This window comes from Eutrigla gurnardus, assembly GCF_963514095.1.
Source record: "Eutrigla gurnardus genome assembly, chromosome: 3".
Classification (NCBI taxonomy): domain Eukaryota; kingdom Metazoa; phylum Chordata; class Actinopteri; order Perciformes; family Triglidae; genus Eutrigla; species Eutrigla gurnardus.
Window position 1 is genome coordinate 6,836,656 of NC_139917.1, and position 20,127 is coordinate 6,856,782.

Sequence of the window (20,127 nt, forward strand, 5' to 3'; positions counted from 1 at the left end):
ACACTTTTGACGAATATGTGAATTGAATGCAGAACCTTTGAGTGTTTTAGAATACATTTACAGTCAAAAATGAGTGCGAATACAGCCTTATCTTATTGTCAATAAAATAAAATAAAAAGATCTTAAAAAAATGAGTGCAGGAACTTATTTTTATTGGTAACATAGTTCTAACAAAGTAGTACAGGACAGTACAGGAAGAAGAACTATTTTGTAACTATACGCAACATCTTTGAAAACAAATCAATCAAATGTAAAATAAAGAAATATATAAATAACTCCCAATGTGCTGCGCTCGTGAGCAGTGACTAACACGTGCGCACTGAGCAGTATGGTCTCACCGTTAGAGTCTACAGTATAACAAATTAACATGGCCTCGGACCTAAAGAAAAACAGGCACAACATGCTCAAACAACGGGTCTTGTGTACAATGGTGAGGTGAGCGCGCAGCTGCCTGAGCGAGCGTGCTTTCATGTTGTACGGTAAAATTCAATCTCCTCTTTTTTACTCCTGCTAAAGTTGCTAGTTAGCAAGGCTAGGTTAGCTTAACTGTATTTGAAGGGTAGTGGGGGGTTAGGTGTACTTTTCCTTTTTTTAAGCATGACCTACACGTTTAAAAGGACCAATTGTTCATTACACAAACTAGTTATAAACTTACCGTGGGGGGAAACTCTGCTCGGTTTATCCAATGAGCTCAGCACATTCAAGCTACATGCGCTCCGGTGTTGTGTCCAAAAATGAGTGCGGTGGGTGAGACTGAGAGCCTTTCTTAAGTAGAATGGAGTAGGAGCGCATTCTGCTGGATACTAAGCGCAATAACATTAAAAAAAAAAAAAAAAAAAAATCGGTTGTAATCTTTTGGCAGATGTTGATTATTTTCAAAAAGGCTATAATCGGCCGATTAAATCGGCAGGCCGATGAATCGGTCGGGCCCTAGAATCAATCATCTCCTTGGTCTTACTTATGTTGAGCTGAAGACGAGATCTTACATACCATTCTGCAAAGTCCTGCAGAGCTGAGCTGTGATGTTGTGTGTGGCTGGAGAGCAGAGACAGGAGGACTGTGTCATCAGCAAATTTTACAAAGTGACAATTTGGCTGGGTGGATCTGCAGTCATCTGTGTAGAGGATGAAGAGAAGTGGGGAGAGGACACAGCCTTGCGGAGAGCCAGTGGAGGTGAAGAGGGTGTCAGACAGGGTGTAGTTCACCAACACCCCTGTTGGTGGGGAAGTCTATAATCCACAGAGTGAGTTGGTGGTTGAGTTGGAAGCGTGTGATGAGCTTCTCAGCCAGAATGTGTGGCTGCATCATGTTGAATGCTGATGGGAAGTCTCCAGACAGAAGTCTGGCTGTGGAGTTGGGGATTTCCAGATGTTTATGGATGGTATTTAAGATGAATATTTTTATGTCATCGACACCCATGCCAGGTCAGTAAGCAAACTGCAATGGGTCCATCATAGAGTCAGTTGCCTTGGTGATGTGATACTTGATGACCTGGCCTTCATGACCAGAGAGATGAGAGCCACAGGTCTAAAGGCAGGAACACACCGGCCCAACCGTTGGGCGTCTGAAGCGTTTGGAGAGGCTCGGACGAGGTCGGGAACACATATGTTTGGTGTGTACAGCTGCGTCGGAAGCTTTCGGAGCCGCGCGGACGTTGTCTGATCAGACTGAGCATGCGAAGTCTGAGGAGGTGGGCTGTTGGACGTCTGAGCCATTGGATACTCTGATTGGCGGTGTGCTAGCGAATCAGAGTATCCAATGGCGGTGTGTGGGCGGGGCGGAAGTGACGATGGTAAACTCCGTATTACTCGTTCCCTACTGAGACAACGTCTTCGTAAAATAATGAGCCCGAGAGCACACAACGCGAGTGTCACCCTAGCCAGAGTCATCTTTCCAGAAATGCCAAGTATTTAGTCCACAAAGGTCTTCTCGAGTCGAACGAATACTGAACCAAGACTGTGTGTGCATTGTTTTTATCTGCACTCCGTTCCGTCATTTCCTGTTTTCCTGTTTTGGAGTACTGGCACGAGACTAGCGCCACCCGCTGTTAAGGAGGCTTATTGCATCTCGCGCAAGCGCAGAACGTGCACGCTGCTGTGTGGTCGGAAGCACGTCGAAGCGGTGTGTACAACGCAACTTTTCTGCCGAACGGGTCAGACGAGAGGCAACAGAGTGGGCGGAGAGTGGTCGGATAAGGCAGTTGGACTTCTGGGCGGTGTGTGGGGGCCTTAAAGGTCATTCAGGACCTTGATGGTGCCCTTCTTCAGGATAGGAATCACTACTGAGTGTTTCCACATCACGGGGACTGTGCTGCTGGTCAGAGTCCTGGAACAGATGCTGGAACAACCCTCCCAGCTGCCCAGCACAGTGCCAAAGGGTCCGCCCACAGATGTTATCTGATCCTGGAGCTGTTCTTTTTAGTACTTTTGAGGGCTCTCATCACTTCTGATGTGTTGATGGTGAGGATGGAGTTTCTAGCTGGGTGATGTTGTCCTTTTCAAATCTGGTGAAGAAAAAGTTGAGATCATTCAGGAGTGAAGTGAATCTACTGCCGGCCACCTGGATGGCCTGAGGTTCCCTTTTACAAAGGTCTGCTCCACTTTGTTTTTAGATTTTAGCTTGGCAATGTTTGGCCCGCTTGACCTCTCTGTTGACCTACTTCTTCTATAGTGATGTATGCTGAGACTGTATCCACTTGCTCACTGAAGTTGGTTGAAGAGGATGTGAGGGTTTCCAGTCCGTGGTTTCAAAACACCCTTGCAGCCTGTCGATACGGTCCGGTGTCCGCTGTTTGATGTCCCTGATGACTTTCTCCGTCTTCTTCACCACAGATGTATAGGCAGGAGCGAGCAGAATGCTGCGGTTGTCAGTAGAGCCGAGAGGAGGCAGGGAGACAGCTCTGTAGGTGTCTGGGACTGAACCATAACATTTATCCAGTGTTTTCCCCAGATGGGTGGTGCGGTTGACATACTGGTAGAATCCTTTAAGTGATTTGTCAAAGTCACCCTTGATGAATTTGGGGGTGTTCGGGGATGATAGTTTTAGTTTGTCGAGCATATTTTTAATATGTTCTGTGGCTGTGGATGCATTTGCTCTGGGGTGGATATAAACCAAAATGAAAAACAGTTGAGGGGGAAGATAGAAGGGAGACAGCTAGGAGTTCAATGTCTGGATTTCAGAGTTCTTCTCTGACAACAACTGCTTTGCACCAGTGTGGGTTGATGTAGAGGCAGACACCACCGCCATGTTGTTTACCAGTCAGTTCAGTGTCCAGGGTGTCGGATGAGGCGAGTAAAGCAAACAGGAAGAGGCGTGGTCACCTGGATGCACTTATAGATGGTGAGCCAAGCCTCCTAATGTCAGTCACATGACTTTGTTGCTATAAAGGTCTCGAGGATAGGTTGAAGGATTGCATCATTCAAGGTAAAGTCCGTGGTGATGGTCTGAGAGAGGTTGAAATAGATCTGCAGCAGCGTATTTCCAATGTTGCCTCCAGCATTAACCCCGCCCCCTGACATAGGTTTTTGAACCAGGTAAGAATTTGTGCGGCTCTGGAACCAGTTTTCCTGGCCAAGAGCCAGTTCTTTAGCTGTGGAAACAAGAAGAACTGGTTCTCGATTAGGCACCGGCTCCGAACAGGTCCTCAAAATGCCTCGGTGTAAAAGGGGCATCAGTGATACTTCCATCCCAGCGATACAACAGACTCATACTCACGTAGCTCTACTGAGTGAATCTGCTTCCACAAGTCCCTAGAAACTAGAGCTGCAGTGTTGGACGTCCACTGCACAAATCCTGCTATTAAAATGTACGTTTTCTACTCACTGCAGACATTTTTGACAGTCGGCTACAGCGGACTGTTTCTATGTTTGTTATGATTCCAGAAATTAAACCAGACGGAAATGCAATGTTTAATTGCCTTAAAGCTCTAGTCTATGATTTTTCACTTGAGCCAAACTTTAGCCAATAGTAGCCATCCGGTCTGCATTATTAAGAACAACATTCATAATCAACATGAACAAATACTTAATTTCCCAAAAGGAGTGGAATAGATCTTACCCCTTCTCCATAACAAAACAAATAACCTAATTTATCATATCAAATCTTATGACTGGAAGCCTAGATTTCTTTTTCTAATGTCAGTTCCAACCTTGAAAGTTAAATCATATTTATGACCTGACTGTCCACATTTAAGATGAACTGAATGGTTAAATTCACATTATTACACAGTGTTGTTCTGTCTGTTTACAGAGCAGAGTTAATTTTAATAGCAACAGGAAGGAGGAGCTGGACCTGAAGGGGGTCAGTGAACCAGCTGTTTATAGAACCAACGACATGGGCCATGGAAGTCAGGGACAGTGCCTAAGGCAGACTGGAGTGGTGGTCCCCCTGTTCAAAAAGGGGGGCCAGAGTGTGTGTACCAATTACAGGGGTATCACACTACTCAGCCTCCCTGGTAAAGTCTGGCATCATCGTCTATGACCTCCAGCACTCACTGGATCGATTCGCAGCTGAATGTGAAGCGGTCGGGATGAGGATCAGCACCACTAAATCTGAGGCCATGGTGCTCAGCAGGAAACCAGTGGATTGCCTGCTCCGGGTAGGGAATGAGTCCTTACCCCAAGTAAAGGAGGTCAAGTACCTTGGGGTCTTGTTCGTGAGTGAGGGGACAATGGAACGTGAGATTGGTCGGGGAATCGGAGCAGCGGGGCGGTATTGCATTCGCTGTACCGCCCCGTTGTGACGAAAAGAGAGCTGAGCCATAAGGCAAAGCTCTCAATCTACCGGTCAATCTTCGTTCCTACCCTCACCTATGGTCACGAGGGATGGGTCATGACCAAAAGAACTAGATCGCTAGTACAAGCGGCCGAAATGAGTTTTCCCAGAAGGGTGGCTGGCGTCGCCCTTAGAGATGCGGTGAGAAGCTCAGTCATTCGTGAGGGACTCGTTGTAGAGCCGCTGCTCCTTTGTGTTGAAAGGAGCCAGCTGAGGTGGTTCGGGCATCTGGTAAGGTTTCAGGTGCGACCAGCTGGGAGGAGGCCATGGGGAAGACCCAGGACTAAGGGGAAGACCCAGGACTAAGTGGAGAGATTATATCACCACACTGGCCTGGGAATGCCTCAGATCCCCCAGTCAGAGTTGGCTGATGTGGCCCGGGAAAGGGGAGTTTGGGGTCTCCCACTAAAGCTGCTGCTCCCGGTGACCCGACACCGGATAAGCGGTAGAAGATGAGATGATGAGAAAAATGCGAAACTTTAGGCTTTCCTCCTCTCGTTGTTCCTCTTCTCTCTGTTCCTCCTCTCTCTGTCTGGTGCACCTCTTTCTTTATTTCCTCTTACTATCCTCCTCTCTCTTTCTCTTCTTGTCCCTCCTCTTGTTATATTCATTTGGATGATATACTCTGCTTGCATTAAACTATAATAATTATGCATTAAAAAGACATTAAACATTATAATCATGCATTAAAGGAACAAAAGTATAAGTTTATATGTGTATTACAATAGACGTGTTTGCTTGCATTAAAAGTACTCTCCTTCATGAGTGAAAAACCACTGAGTGTAAGAAACCTCAATTAGCTCTGTTCTCAGCAATATGTTGTAAGGTCATGATAACTGCAGGCCATAGAAAATCAGGAATTGGTAACCACAGGTCACAATGACAGGAATGGGGGAGACACTTGCTTACTCTCTCACCACTGCTTGCCTCACCCCTGCTTGTCTCACCACTGCCTGCCTCACCCCTGTCTGTCTCACAACTGCCCGTAAAATACATGTACAATGAATTGTATTGGAGAATTCTGCCCTGGGTACGACTAATCTACCCGTCGCTAAAAGACCTACAAAAGCATGTCTGAATGTGTAATCAAGTGCTGCAGCCCAGCTCCACGTTCACACACGTTTCTGTTAGAGAAGCCTATTAAGAAGGGGGGGAGGGAGCTCCCCTTGTAAACTTCCTGCCAGAGTGCTTGTTCTTTATTTCCCTACAAAGTGATGACATGCATCAACATCATCCACACCTGCTCGTTGTGACTTTATACCCGAGAATGCATTGGAAAAGAAAAATAAGCTTTGCACATTGAACATAACTTGCTAGCAGAGAACTGTGTACAACAGCAGTGACGTCATTGTCAGTGACTGAATGCGTCATCTTATACGAACCAAAACAACATTAAAAAAGGTGAAGTATTGTGCTTGTATCTGTAGGAGGTGAGACACTGCAGGACCGTTCACAAATCACCTAATATTTATTTTAACAGTCCATTCTACAAACCGCACCAATGTGTATCGAGCCACTGATCAATAGAGACAACCTGCTGCTTCCTGAGCTGCCACAGGCAGTGATTGGTCGCAGACACATACCATAATGCAGCGGGAAAAAATGTATTTAGGAAGACGTAAACAGCATGGAAACGTAAACGTGGATACCGTAAATCCTCTAATATAGGCCCGGGCCTTTATTTACTCAAGCGCATCGCTGCCCAGGCCTTTATTGGAAGCAGTGTTAATTTTGTTGACGAAAATTTTTCGTCATAGTCATCGTCAACGACCTTTTTTTTCTGACTAAAACGAGACGATAACTAAATAAAAAATTATTTACGACGACTAAGACGATGACGAGGTGTACTGACATATTTGTCAACGAATAAAAACGAGATGAAAATGTCTGCCAGAGACGAGATCCAATCGGAACACATTTCGTTAGGAAGAGGCGGGAGGAATTGGGAAGAGAACCAATCAGAGACGTGGTAAGGAAGGTACGTCAACACGTAGTTTGCGTTTGAGACTGGCCCGGGAATGCGCTGCACCTGGAAAAGACAGCATGTCAACGCCGGGGAGAAAGAGGAGAGAGGACTATACACCAGATCACTAGGTTCTGTTATCACATCGCATGGATTCTCCTACCATTGCTACGCTGATGACACCCAGCTGTTCCTCTCTTTTCCCCCGTCCTCTGACGCTCACATTGCAACTCGCATCTCGGACTGTCTGGCTGACATCTCTGTCTGGACAACTGCACATCACCTCAAGCTCAACCTGAATAAAACCGAACTCCTCTTCATCCCAGGGAAAGACTGCCCTCACATGGACCTGTCGGTCACTGTTGAGGGCATCACAGTATTTCCTTCCTCAACTGCGAGGAACCTGGGTGTAATCCTCGATGACCAACTATCCTGCACCCCCAACATCACTGCTGTGGCCCGATCCTGCAGATTTGCCCTCTACAATATCCGCAGGATTCGGACCTTCCTCACAAAGGATGCAACGCAGCTCTTGGCCCAAGCACTGGTCATCTCCCGCCTTGACTACTGCAACTCTCTCCTGGCCGGACTCCCGGCCTATGCGATTAAACCATTGCAGCGTATCCAGAACGCTGCAGCACGCCTTATCTTCAATCTACCCAAATTCTCCCACGTGACCCCCCTCCTCCGTGACCTCCACTGGCTCCCTGTTGCAGCACGCATCCAATTCAAGACGATGACACTGGCCTTCAGGGCCATCAATGGAACGGCACCTGCCTACCTTCAAAGACTTGTCAAACCTCATGCCCCGAAGCGAGCACTCCGCTCCTCTACTTCAGCTGGCCGGCTGGTACCACCATCGCTGAAATCAAACAAATGTCGCTCAGCAAAGTCCAGACTCTTCTCTGTTCTGGCGCCTCAGTGGTGGAACGAACTCCCGACCAATGTCAGGACAGCAGAGTCATTTGCCATCTTCCGAAAAAGGCTCAAGACTCACCTGTTCAGACTTCACCTCGACTCTACATAGCATGACCCACTAACACCCTCCCTCGACACCCCCCCCCCCCCCCGCAAAAAAAAAAAAAAAAAAAAAAAAACTCGGATCGTAGCACTGTTACTCTTGAAGTACTACTTTACTCAGATGAGGACCTAACACTTGTTCTATTTTTAGCTCTTACTGCATCGGCAATGATACGTCGTGGTTTCTTTGTTTCCTTCTTTTGACAAATGTACTTATTGTAAGTCGCTTTGGACAAAAGCGTCTGCTAAATGACCTAAATGTAAATGTAAATGTAAATGAGGACATATGGGAGAATTTTATATTTGACGTGAAGGACAACAAGACTCAGTGTAAGAAATGCAGCGCGAGGATTACGGGGAAAAACACAACCAACTTGAAGCGACATTTACAGTCGAATCACCCCGAAATCCACACACAGGTAAGCATTTTCCACAACATACAACTCACTCGACCTTATCCCGTTTATTACACGGCTTACTAGTGAAATATTAAATTTGAGACATGATTTTCATCAAATTACGACTTGTATCCGTGATTTTTCCGCTGTTTTGCTACCCCTGTTTAGTGAGTGTGTGTGGCTGGCTGCGTTGTGTTTCACTGCTAACTTCCAAGCAGCCAGCCTATTGCTATAGCTGGTTGATGTTTAGCGCTACATGCAGCAACAACAGTCGCTGCAGCTTCTACTGAGAGCGAGTCAGACGTAACGCACGTGAGACACAACGACTGACTTTAATAGAGCCGTGTAATAAGCTACAAATATAACACACCACTGTCATGCAAAGCTAAAGGTACCTACCGATTAAAGGTGCATAAGAAATGTTGGTGTAACAAGAAACATTTTAACTCTTCCTTTTTTTTCCTTCTTCATCATAGCTACAGAAGACCTCAGATGGACCACAGAGTGCAAAGAGACTTAAACTGTCCCAGCAAACCATTTCAGTGGCCATTCTAAGTGCTTCAAAGTACAAACTTGACTCGAAAGAGCAACAGACAAAGGAGGAGGCTATAGCAAAATGGATTGGATGCACAGGACTCCCAGTTACTACAGTTGAAGATGAGGACTTTGTTCTTATGATGGAAACAATGGATAAGAAACTGACTGTTCCAAAAAAAACTAAAATAAGTAATCTGATCGAAAAACATTATGAAGCTGAATCACAAAAATTCAAAAGGAGATTGGCTGCTGTGCGGAAGGTATCAATTGGAATTGATCTGTGGACAAAAAAAGGACTGACTGCTTCCTTCCTGGCTATAAGTGCATGCTTTTTTTGCACTGAACTACAAAAACCACAACACATATTGCTGGCCCTGGAACAAGTGGCCCATCCACACACCGCATAAATAATCAAAGCATGTGTGGACAAATGTGTGCAAGAGTGGGGCATATCACATGAGAAGATCATCACAGTGATTACAGACAATGGGAGTAATATGGTGGCAGCCTTTAAACACACCACACCAGAGGCAGAAGAAGCCACCTCTGAGGATTCAGAAGAAGAAAACCCCACCATGACTGAAAGTGAGTCTGAGACTGAAGAAGATGATCAGAGGTGAGTCATTGGAAAAAAATGTAGTAATTTCTATTGTTAAGAGTATGCCTGTTAAAAAGAAATTTTTTAAAATCTAATTATGCTTATTTGTGTGCATTCTTCTTATTAGATGCGATGACCTGGATATACAACGGACGCCATGTGTGGTACACACATTACAACTGGTAGTCCACATGATCCAGAAGGAGACTGGTGTGAAAAAGGTCCTTGATAAAGCAAGGTCAGTCGTGAAACTTTTTCGCAAGTCCTCGGTTGCGACACAGAGGATAATGGAAGAGTGTGGCCTTATTGTTGTGAATGACTGCCCCACACGCTGGTCGAGCACATTCAACATGGTTGCACGACTCCTCAGAGTGAAAGACGCAGTTTGCCAAGTCACCAACGACATGGGATGGGACAGCTTGCTCCCTAGTGAATGGCAAAAGCTGAAATCATTGCATGAACTACTGATGCCTTTTGCAGAACATACTCAGACCCTTCAGAGTGACACCATGTCCATGTCTCTAGTGGTCCCTGCCATCTTTGATCTGCTCAGCCACCTTACTGACTTTGAAGAGAACACAAACCACAGAGGCCTTGCTGCTCTTGCACAGAAAATGGAAAGAAATATCAACCAGCGTTTTGCTTGGATCCTGGACCCAACAGATGAAAAGTTTTCACCACTTGTGGCAGCTGCCTGCTTTGTCAACCCTACTGTGTGTGAAACCCTACTTGATGATGAAAACATTCAGGAACTGCTGAAACAGGCTGAAGAGTACGTGATCCAGTCCACTCAGTCACACTCACAACATGTTGAACTTGAGGACCAGCCTGAAGATGATGGAGAGGAGATAGAGAAGGAACCAGAGGAGCTAGAACCAGCACCATCCTCATCAAAGCAGCCAGTCTTCAGGTTTTTGTCAAAGTCTCGCATAAAGCCTAAACAGAAGATCTCCTCCACAACCAGCATTAAGCAGCAGATCAGAAAGTATAAGGAAGAGCTTTCACAACCAATCACCTGTGCCACAGCAACAGGATTCTGGCTGGAAAAAAGTGACACTTTTTATCACAGTTTAAAACCTTTTGCGTTAGACTTATTGGCTATTCCAGCTTCTCAAGCTTTCGCTGAGAGGGTTTTCAGCATCACAGGTGACCTCACCAGAGGCAAGCGCAACAGAGCAAGGGTCATGCTGGCACGAAGTGCTTTCCTTAAAATGAATCGGGCCAAATAAATCTGTGGTCTACACTTACGATGCTTGTATGCACATTTTATGGTACTGATTTTTGTTTTTCTGTTAACTTATGGTATAGCTCCATATATTAAATAATTTGCTTGTTATTTTGAAGTTGAAAATGTTTAAATCCTGATGCGATTTGAAGTGAACTGCAGTTTGAACAGTGAACTGAACCATTTTTTTTGCCTTTTTAATAGCTCAGTTACACTGATTTGGAGAGAGCAGGCCTGATGGCATTAGAGCCTATGCACTTTTTTTACATGTTTTTTTTTATTTTTTTAATTTGCACAAATGGCACTGCTGATTTTACAGTATTACAGGTTAATAAATGTTTGTTGCAAATAACAAGTTAATCTGTGTCTGTGTATGAATTGCAGTACATTACAATTCCTTAACACATTCATAGAGGTTTCATTTAGTCTAGGTGAACGTAATGACTTTCAGAAATTAAAGGGAAAATTTAACATATTACCCTTTAGTCGACTAAATCTACTGTAGTTTTCGTCGACTATAATCTTATGATATTTCGTCAACTAAAACTAGACTAAAACTAAAACAATTTAAATGACTAAATTATGACTAAAACTAAATTACATTTTAGTCAAAAGACTATAACTAAAACTAAATCAAATTTTGCTGTCAAAATTAACACTGATTGGAAGGAGGCCAGAATTAGAGACAGGCCTCTATTTCTATTTGAGCAAAACGGACTACCAGTAGAATAAATAAAAACGAGATTTTGTGTCTATTTGAACCTATAAAATACTCAGTTAATTTATTGAAAAAGTCTCCTCTTTGGCTCTGCAGCTGCCATATTACGGTAAACGTTTAGCGCTTGCCAGTATTGCACACTTGGTGGGCTGCCATTAGGAGGATGATTGACAGGCGCTCTCCTTCATACAATCACGCGCACACTTCATGGCTGCACCTGATTGGACAAACGCTTTCACTGGTGGCCTGTCTTTTCCTGGAGTTCAAACCGATCAACATGGCGGCTCGTTTGGAAACTTTCTCTTATTTTACAGCGATAGTTCACCGAAATGTGTTTCTGAAAACATTTTATGTGAGAAATAAGCTATGCGGTTGCTGAATCTGTCTTCATTTTAGATAGATAACGGTCAGTTTAAAAGATTTTCGAGAGCTTGTGGGAGGCGGCACCCCTGCATGGCTTCTTACATACTGTAAATCCTCTAATATAGACAATGAATGGGAAACATGGAAATAACACTGCCTGTGGACACGTACCTTCAGCTAAAATCTTACGCTGAACTATGTTAAAAACTTGAGAGCCCTGCCGTAGCTATGGCTTGGATTCGTTAGCAAACATTGCGCCCCTGTGGTACTTGCATGTTACTATCACAAGCATAATGTTGAGGCCTGCCCAGAAAAACGTTGGTTCCTAATAATAGCCCCGACCTCCATTAGAGACCAGCCTTTATTTACCTCCGCCGACAGCGAGACTGGCCAATGTTAGAGACCCGGCCGGTAATAAAAAACAGGCCTATATTAGAGGATTTACGGTATACTAATTTACGTAAGGGATAATGCCTGACGAGGGCATTACCCCGCTTATACCATGGTCACCTACGAAAGAAAGAAATATTTAATCAATTAATAATACTTTAATGTGTTTTAGAGTTAAAATCGTAAGGGTTTTTTTATCTTTACAAGTCGAGCGGACTATTTAATATCTCCCGTATGCAGGCGTTGCCAAGCAACGTGGCCATAGTGACCTGACCGCAGCAGTTGATCAGTGATGGGAGTGAGATGATGGCTTAACCTTACGTTACGTAATACAAAGTATCATTTCAGAAGGCCAGTGCACTACTTACCGCTTTCCTAGGTGTACACTTTTTAACCTACACCCTCCAGCCAATCAGAATCGAGTATTCACCCAGACCATGGTATAACACTTTTTAACCTACACCCTCCAGCCAATCAGAATCCAACACTATTTCTGCTCTAAAAGTCTGAGCACTGCGGTCGTCTTTTCCTGAATCCTGATGAGTCACCCCCTGATGTTTCAACCCGAGGTCAAGGAAAAGGCGTTAGGACGTGATTTTTGACTATTCGACCCCAACCCTGGTATGACGTTCTGGGGGAGTGGCTTTGAACAGAGGTCAGAATGAAGGGGGTGGGACTTTTTCGGTTGAGTTGTCTTCAAAGGCAAAGTCTCTGTGTTTTTTCCAAATGACCTACTTAACCTTTAATAACTGATTCAGTGGTTTTCAAGCTATGATCGATAATCAAATGTTTATGTATTGTAACGTCCGACCGGACGTCAGAAGAATGACGAGGAGTTGGTCTCACCTTACTCATTTATTAGAACGCAACAGTTACTGTCGGCCGTAACTACGCCAAAAACAGTCTAAAGGCAGGAACACACCGGCCCAACTGTTGGACGTCTGAAGTGTTTGGAGAGGCTCGGACGAGGTCGGGAACACATATGTTTGGTGTGTACAGCTGCGTCGGAAGCTTTCGGAGCCGCGCGGACGTTGTCTGATCAGACTGAGCATACGAAGTCTGAGGAGGTGGGCTGTTGGACGTCTGAGCCATTGGTTCCTCTGATTGGCGGTGTGCTAGCGAATCAGAGTATCCAATGGCGGTGTGTGGGCGGGGCGGAAGTGACGATGGTAAACTCCGTATTACTCGTTCCCTACTAAGACGACGTCTTCGTAAAATAATGAGCCCGAGAGCACACAACGCGAGTGTCACCCTAGCCAGAGTCATCTTTCCAGAAATGCCAAGTATTTAGTCCACAAAGGTCTTCTCGAGTTGAACGAATACTGAACCAAGACTGTGTGTGCATTGTTTTTATCTGCACTCCGTTCCGTCATTTCCTGTTTTCCTGTTTTGGAGTACTGGCACGAGACTAGCGCCACCCGCTGTTAAGGAGGCTTATTGCATCTCGCGCAAGCGCAGAACGTACACGCTGCTGTGTCATCGGAAGCACGTCGAAGCGGTGTGTGCAACGCAACTTTTCTGCCGAACGGGTCAGACAAGAGGCAACAGAGTGGGCGGAGAGTGGTCGGATAAGGCAGTTGGACGTCTGGGCTGTGTGTGGGGGCCTTAACAGTCTTTTCCCTCCAGAGCTCGCACCCTCCTCCTATGCAACCACACCCACTTCCTACCTCCACCCCGCCCCCTTGCTTACTCATCCAACCACATACCTGTCTATACAAAACACATTCACTGACAGTCAGAAATCACAGGACTTTAGAACATAGAACACATTATAACATTAACATTAGTAACATTACTGCAGGGTCGCTACACTGCCCCCCCCTTACAAAGACCCTCGCCCCGAGGGATCACATAAAAAGTCCCTGAGGTGGCCTGGGGGCCGTCTCTGTCTCTGAGGCCGCTTTGGAGTGAACGAAAGCGGCTGCACCTGTAGTCCTGGAACACCCTGCTGATGAGCAGGGGGTGAGTTTAGGGGCAGGGGGGAATGTGGGGAGCTGACAGGGGAAACAGTCATTAAACCTGGGGGTGCGGCTGTCTTGTTTCTCTGAGAAGGTGTTGAGGGTCCTGGGCGATGAGGTGGACGTGCATCACCTCTGTATGGGGCCAATCTGTCCCTGTGGAGGACCACTCGTCTCCCCCTAGGGGGCAGCTGCAGCCTATATACCACCTCACCCAGCTTCTCCAATACCTCACAAGGCCCCACCCAGTGACTGTCCAGTGTTGGGCACCGGCCCTTCTTTCTCCTTGGACTGTACACCCACACAAGGTCTCCAGCCTTAAAGTCTCTCCCTTTAGCCCTCATGTCATAGTTTCTTTTCTGTCTCATGCCCGCTTTCTGCAGCTGGTCACGAGCAAAGACATGAGCTGACTCCATTCGGTCCTGCAGCCTTCTGGCGTATTATGGTCCTGGTGGCACCGCCGGTGAGTCTGGGGGTCTGCCAAAAGCCATTTCTGCTGGCGTCCGCAGCTCTCGTCCCAACATGAGCAGGGCAGGTGTGCATGAGGTGGAATCCTGCACCGCTGACCTGTAGGCCAATAAGACGAGAGGCAGGTGCATGTCCCAATCACGTTGATGTTCTGCAGATAGAATGGCGAGTTGTTTTGCCAGGGTTCTGTTGAATCGTTCGACGAGTCCGTCACTCTGCGGATGTAAAGGAGTAGTTCGCGTCTTCTGCATGCCTAGGCGCTCACACATAGCAGAAAACACGCCCGACTCAAAGTTTCTTCCTTGGTCGCTATGAATGACCTCAGCAGCCCCAAACCTGGAAAACATGCCCTCAACCAGAGCTTCTGCAACAGTCCCTGCCTCCTGATCTGGTATGGCATACGCCTCTGGCCATTTTGTAAAATAGTCCATGGCGGCTAGAACATAACGGTTGCCCCTGTCTGTGCGAGGAAGCGGGCCCATTATGTCCACTGCCACCCTCTCCATCGGGGCCCCCACTGCCAGCTGCTGAAGCTGGGCGCGGGACTGATCCAGGGGACCTTTGTGTGCTGTGCAGAGGTCACAGCGGCGACAAAAGTCCTCAACATCTCTCCTAAGCTAACCCCGGTATAAACCATGCCGGATGCGACGCAGGGTTTTTGAGACTCCAAAGTGTCCTGCCCCAGTAGTTCCATGAGCGGCTTTTAGCACTGTCTCTCTCAGTGCCCTGGGTACCACTACCTGCCACCTCTCTTCTCCTGTAGCTGGCTCTTTCCAGGCTCTCTCGAGCACTCCATCCTTTACCCGGAGAGCCCCGAACTTTGCAAACAGTCCTTTAGTGGCAGGCGAGCACCCAGCGACCTCATTCCACTGTGGCTTTTGTCCGGACTCCACCCACTGCAGCACTGGGTGCAGATCAGCATCCTGCTCCTGCTGCAGTCTCCATTCAGGTGAGTCAACAACCTGCATCTCTCTGCAGACAGGCCCTTCTCCCTCATGCATGTGGCCTTGCTCCTCTACACGGAGCTCTTTCTCACGGACCTCCCTCTTTTCACAGTATTGGCAACCGTTGAGAGCACAGGGGCGCCGGGACATGGCGTCAGCATTGGCATGGCGAGCTCCAGCCCTGTACTCCACTTTGAAAACGTACGGCGCCAGTTCTTCCAGCCAGCGTGCAATCTGCCCTTCTGGCTCTTTGAAGGACATTAACCACTGGAGGGCAGAGTGGTCAGTTCGGACAGTGAAGGGCAGACCGCACAGATAGTACTTGAAGTGGCCTATAGCTCTCACAATAGCAAGAAGTTCTCTGCGTGTCACACAATAGCGCCGTTCAGCTTTGTTGAAGGTTTTACTGAAGTACGCCACCACTTTCTCCCCCTCCGCCCCCACCTGGCTCAACACCGCTCCCATCCCAACATCGCTGGCGTCCGTGTCCAGGACGAACGGCAGGTTGGGGTCCGGGGGGATGAGGATGGGAGACTCTGTCAAGGCTTTCTTCAAAGAGCTGAAGGCCTGCTCGCACTCAGGTGTCCAGGAAAAAGCACTGTCTTTCTGCTGCAGGCGGAAGAGGGGCGAAGCTATGCATGAGAAGCCACGCACAAACCGCCTGTAGTAGGATGCCAGCCCAATGAAGCTCTTCAGCTCTCGCAAGTTTGTGGGGACCGGCCAGTCCCTCACTGCCTGCACTTTCTCCTTCAACGTGCTAATGCCCTCTCCCCCAACCCTGTGCCCCAGAAACTCCAGCTCTTTTCTCACGAAGCAGCACTTATCTGGGTGAAGTTTCAGACCAGCTGCCGATATCCTCTGTAGAACGCGCCGCAGGGCCCCCAAGGCTGCATGGAAGGAGCCCCCATGGACCAGTATATCATCTAAGTAGACCAGACATTCCTGTCGGGGGATGTCACCCAGCACCTTCTCCATCAGCCGTTCAAACGTGGCTGGGGCATTGCATAGGCCGAAACTGAGGACTCGAAACTGCCACAATCCTCTGCCGGTACAGAAAGCAGTCTTTGGTCTTGCTGAGGGGCACCTGCCAATACCCACTGCGAAGGTCTAATGAGGAGAACCAGGATGAGCCGGACACCAAGTCCAGAGACTCGTCGATGCGGGGCAGTGGGTACGAGTCTTTCTTGGTCACACTGTTAAGAGGCCTGTAGTCGACACAGAACCTCATCTTTGAACTCTTTTTCTTATTGACCATCACAACCCCCGAGGCCCATGGGCTGTCAGATGGCTCAATGATGCCAGCCTTCTGCATCTCATCAATAGCGCTGTCAGCAGCTGCCTGGTGCGCCAGGGGAAGCCGGCGGGGGCGCGTCTTGATGGGCCGTGCGTCGCCGGTGTCAATATCGTGCTGCACCAGGTGTGTCAGGCCCACTTCCTCTTCTGTTAGGGCAAAAATGTCCTTAAAGTCCAGCAGCAACCGCCACAGCTCCTCCTGCTGTCCTGGTTCCAAGTTATCACAGCTGCGTTTCCATACCTCTCGTACTGCTGCCAGTCTGTCAACCCCACCAGCCGTGGGTTGCTGGTCGAGGGCAGGGGGCTGCACATCAACTGGGGTATGGCGTGTGGGGGGAAAGGGAGTAGGGGGGGAAGCTTGGAGTGGGGGGTCTGGCCCATGACGTGCTTCTGCTGCTCGCGAGGTAGGTGGGTGTGGTCTTTGGGCCTGTGCGGGGTGCACCATTTCAACTGTGGGTCCCCGTGGAAAGGCCAGTGTGTTCTTCCCCAGGTCTAACACACAGCAGGCGGTCCGCAGGAAGTCCAGTCCTAATATGCAGGGGTCCTGCACTGCTGCAACCCACACCCTAAAGTTCACTGACAGCCCCCCAACTTGTACAGCCACCACCCCTCTTCCAAGCATAGGAGCTAACTCACCAGTCACTGTTCGCAGCTTTACCACAGTAGGTTCCAACTGTATCCCTGCTGGGACCACGTCAGGTCTCATCAGCGTTGCTGTGGAGCCGGTGTCGACAAGGGCTATGCATGGAGCGCCTGCCAGGGTGATGGGGACATGGCAAAAACCTCCCACGTGGGTCCAGCCCACCACTCTCGCAGACTCAGCGGTGTCATCTGCTTCTGGGGGGAGTGGAGCCTCGCTCCCCCGTCTGTACAGCTGGGCTCCCTCCAGAGGAGGCGATGCATGGTGGGGCACAGGGGCAAGGGTCTGCGTCGTCCCCTTTACACAGACCCCGGGGCGTTTCCCTGAACACCAGCCTTCTTGGGGCACCGCACGCTGATATGGCCAGGCTGGCCACATGTCCAACACACAGGAGGGCCTCGGCGAGGACGGGTGCTGCTGCGCTGTGATTGCAGTGACACAGCACGGATGAGCTCAGTCAACTCATCCGCCCATGCCGGCTTCTCTTGGCCCGGGCCCTCCTGCACCACAGTTCTCACAACAGGGCTGCCCCTGACGTGGTCGCTCTGTGTAGCCTCACCTACGACCTCCCTCTCCAAGGCCAGCTCCAGTGCCTCCTGCAGAGTACGGGGGTGCGCTAGTTGTGTCTGTATGCGCAGTTCCCTAGGAGTTATGGCTCGGATGAACTGGTCCCTGGCCAGCTCGCTTTGAACTTCAGTGGGCATGTGGGCGTATGCTCTCCTCACCATAGTCTCAATGTCATTAGCCAACCCACGGAGCGGCTCCCCGGCTTGTCTCTGCTTGTTCGATAGCTCTGAGCGTAGAACGCCGGGTTGGTTGCATTGTCCAAAACGCCGCCGCAGCGCACCAACTAAAGCCCCATAGTCGTCTCTTTCAGCTGGGCTAAGCAGCAGCAAGCATGTCAAAGCTTCATCTGTAAGGCACAGGGCCAGCTGGAGTGCTTTACTGTCCTCTGACCAGCCTGCAGCCCTTGCTAAGAGTTCAAATTGGGCATGGAAGGCCTCCCAGTCCGCCTTGCCGGAGTATTTCGGCGTCTTCACTTGGATGTGGTTTGGTGTGGCATTGTCCTCGACGCGCGTTTTCCCGGTGCTCGAGCCGAAGCCGGCATCGGCAGCCAGCCTCCTGACCGTCTGTCTCAGGCGAGCAACGTGCTCCGAAGAAGCGCGGTCAGACTCCGCCTCACGTCCCGACGACACACCATAAGCACCATCCATCACCTCTTTCTTGACTCCCGGACGAGCGTCGGCCTCTTCCCGCCGCGCAGCCATACTGCAAGCTGACCCGAGTTAGCCGGGTCAGGGCTAGCCGCGGTGGACGGTAGCAAGTCAAACCCCGGCGGTTTTTACTTCTGACACCAATGTAACGTCCGACCGGACGTCAGAAGAATGACGAGGAGTTGGTCTCACCTTACTCATTTATTAGAACGCAACAGTTACTGTCGGCCGTAACTACGCCAAAAACAGTCTAACAGTCTTTTCCCTCCAGAGCTCTCACCCTCCTCCTATGCAACCACACCCACTTCCTACCTCCACCCCGCCCCCTTGCTTACTCATCCAACCACATACCTGTCTATACAAAACACATTCACTGACAGTCAGAAATCACAGGACTTTAGAACATAGAACACATTATAACATTAACATTAGTAACATTACTGCAGGGTCGCTACAGTATTATAGAGCTCTTTTTAATATATATTCCAATCAAGAGGCTGATTCTTTCCTCAGTCTGGTAAAGGACATGACCCCCAAAAAGGCCTTCAAAGTTCTGACTTCTTTCATGTAATTTATTGTTATATACATCAATGTTAAGCTGTGAAACTCTGATGATCCGTACTTTCTCTCTTCATTTTAGCAACTAGTGGAAATACATTGACTCAAGCTGCAATCTGATATAAATCTTTGTGGACAACAACAGGATTCACTGGTTAAAATTGTTTCTCATGAGTCATGGCCAGTGTTTGGAATAACGCCGTTTAAAATAACGGCGTTAGGTAACGCCGTTATTTTTTCAGTAACGGGGTAATCTAACTAATAACTGTTTCCGTCGTTACAACGCCGTTATCGTTACTGAACGTTAAATGCGGTGCGTTACTATGAATTGAATTTGTCGGTTGTCGGTTAAAAAAAAAAAAAGTCAGGATCGTGTTCTGCTTGCGCGCCGCTCGTGCCTGGTCTCGGCATTCTGTTGTCCGTGGAGAAACGTGCAAACTTGCCGCGAGCTGGAGCCGGAGTTGGGGCTGCTGCTGGTCTGAGCGGCGCGCGAGGGCCACGCGGGCCCCGGTGTCCCGCCGTTCTGGTGTTGGACGGGAATCCGGTGCAGCTGTGGAGCGCGGATGGTGAAGACGGTGGTGATGATGATGATGATGAACGGCCCGGCGGCTCGTGGAGGCACGGGGGTCTCGCCGTCATTATGTCTACTGCTGTGCGCTCTGACCCTGTTTTGTGATATATGACAGACACAGCGTCTCCCACTGTATAATTGCTCCTCAAGTTTTAATTATTCCCGCATGCCAGGTGCGGAGAATGCGATCTCAATTTTTATACACAAGACACGCTACGCTACTATAGGAGTAGACTACAAGACAGTTTGCCATCTCATTACAAGAAAAATCCAAATTCTTTGACATAAAGCAACTTTTTTTTTTTTACAGTAACGCAAATAGTTACTTTCCCTGGTTACTAGTTACTTTTATTATAAAGTAATTCAGTTACTAACTCAGTTACTTTTTGGAACAAGTAGTGAGTAACTATAACTAATTACTTTTTTAAAGTAACGTTCCCAACACTGGTCATGGCTTAATCTTCTATCAGCAGCCTTTCCCCATGGCCAATGAAGC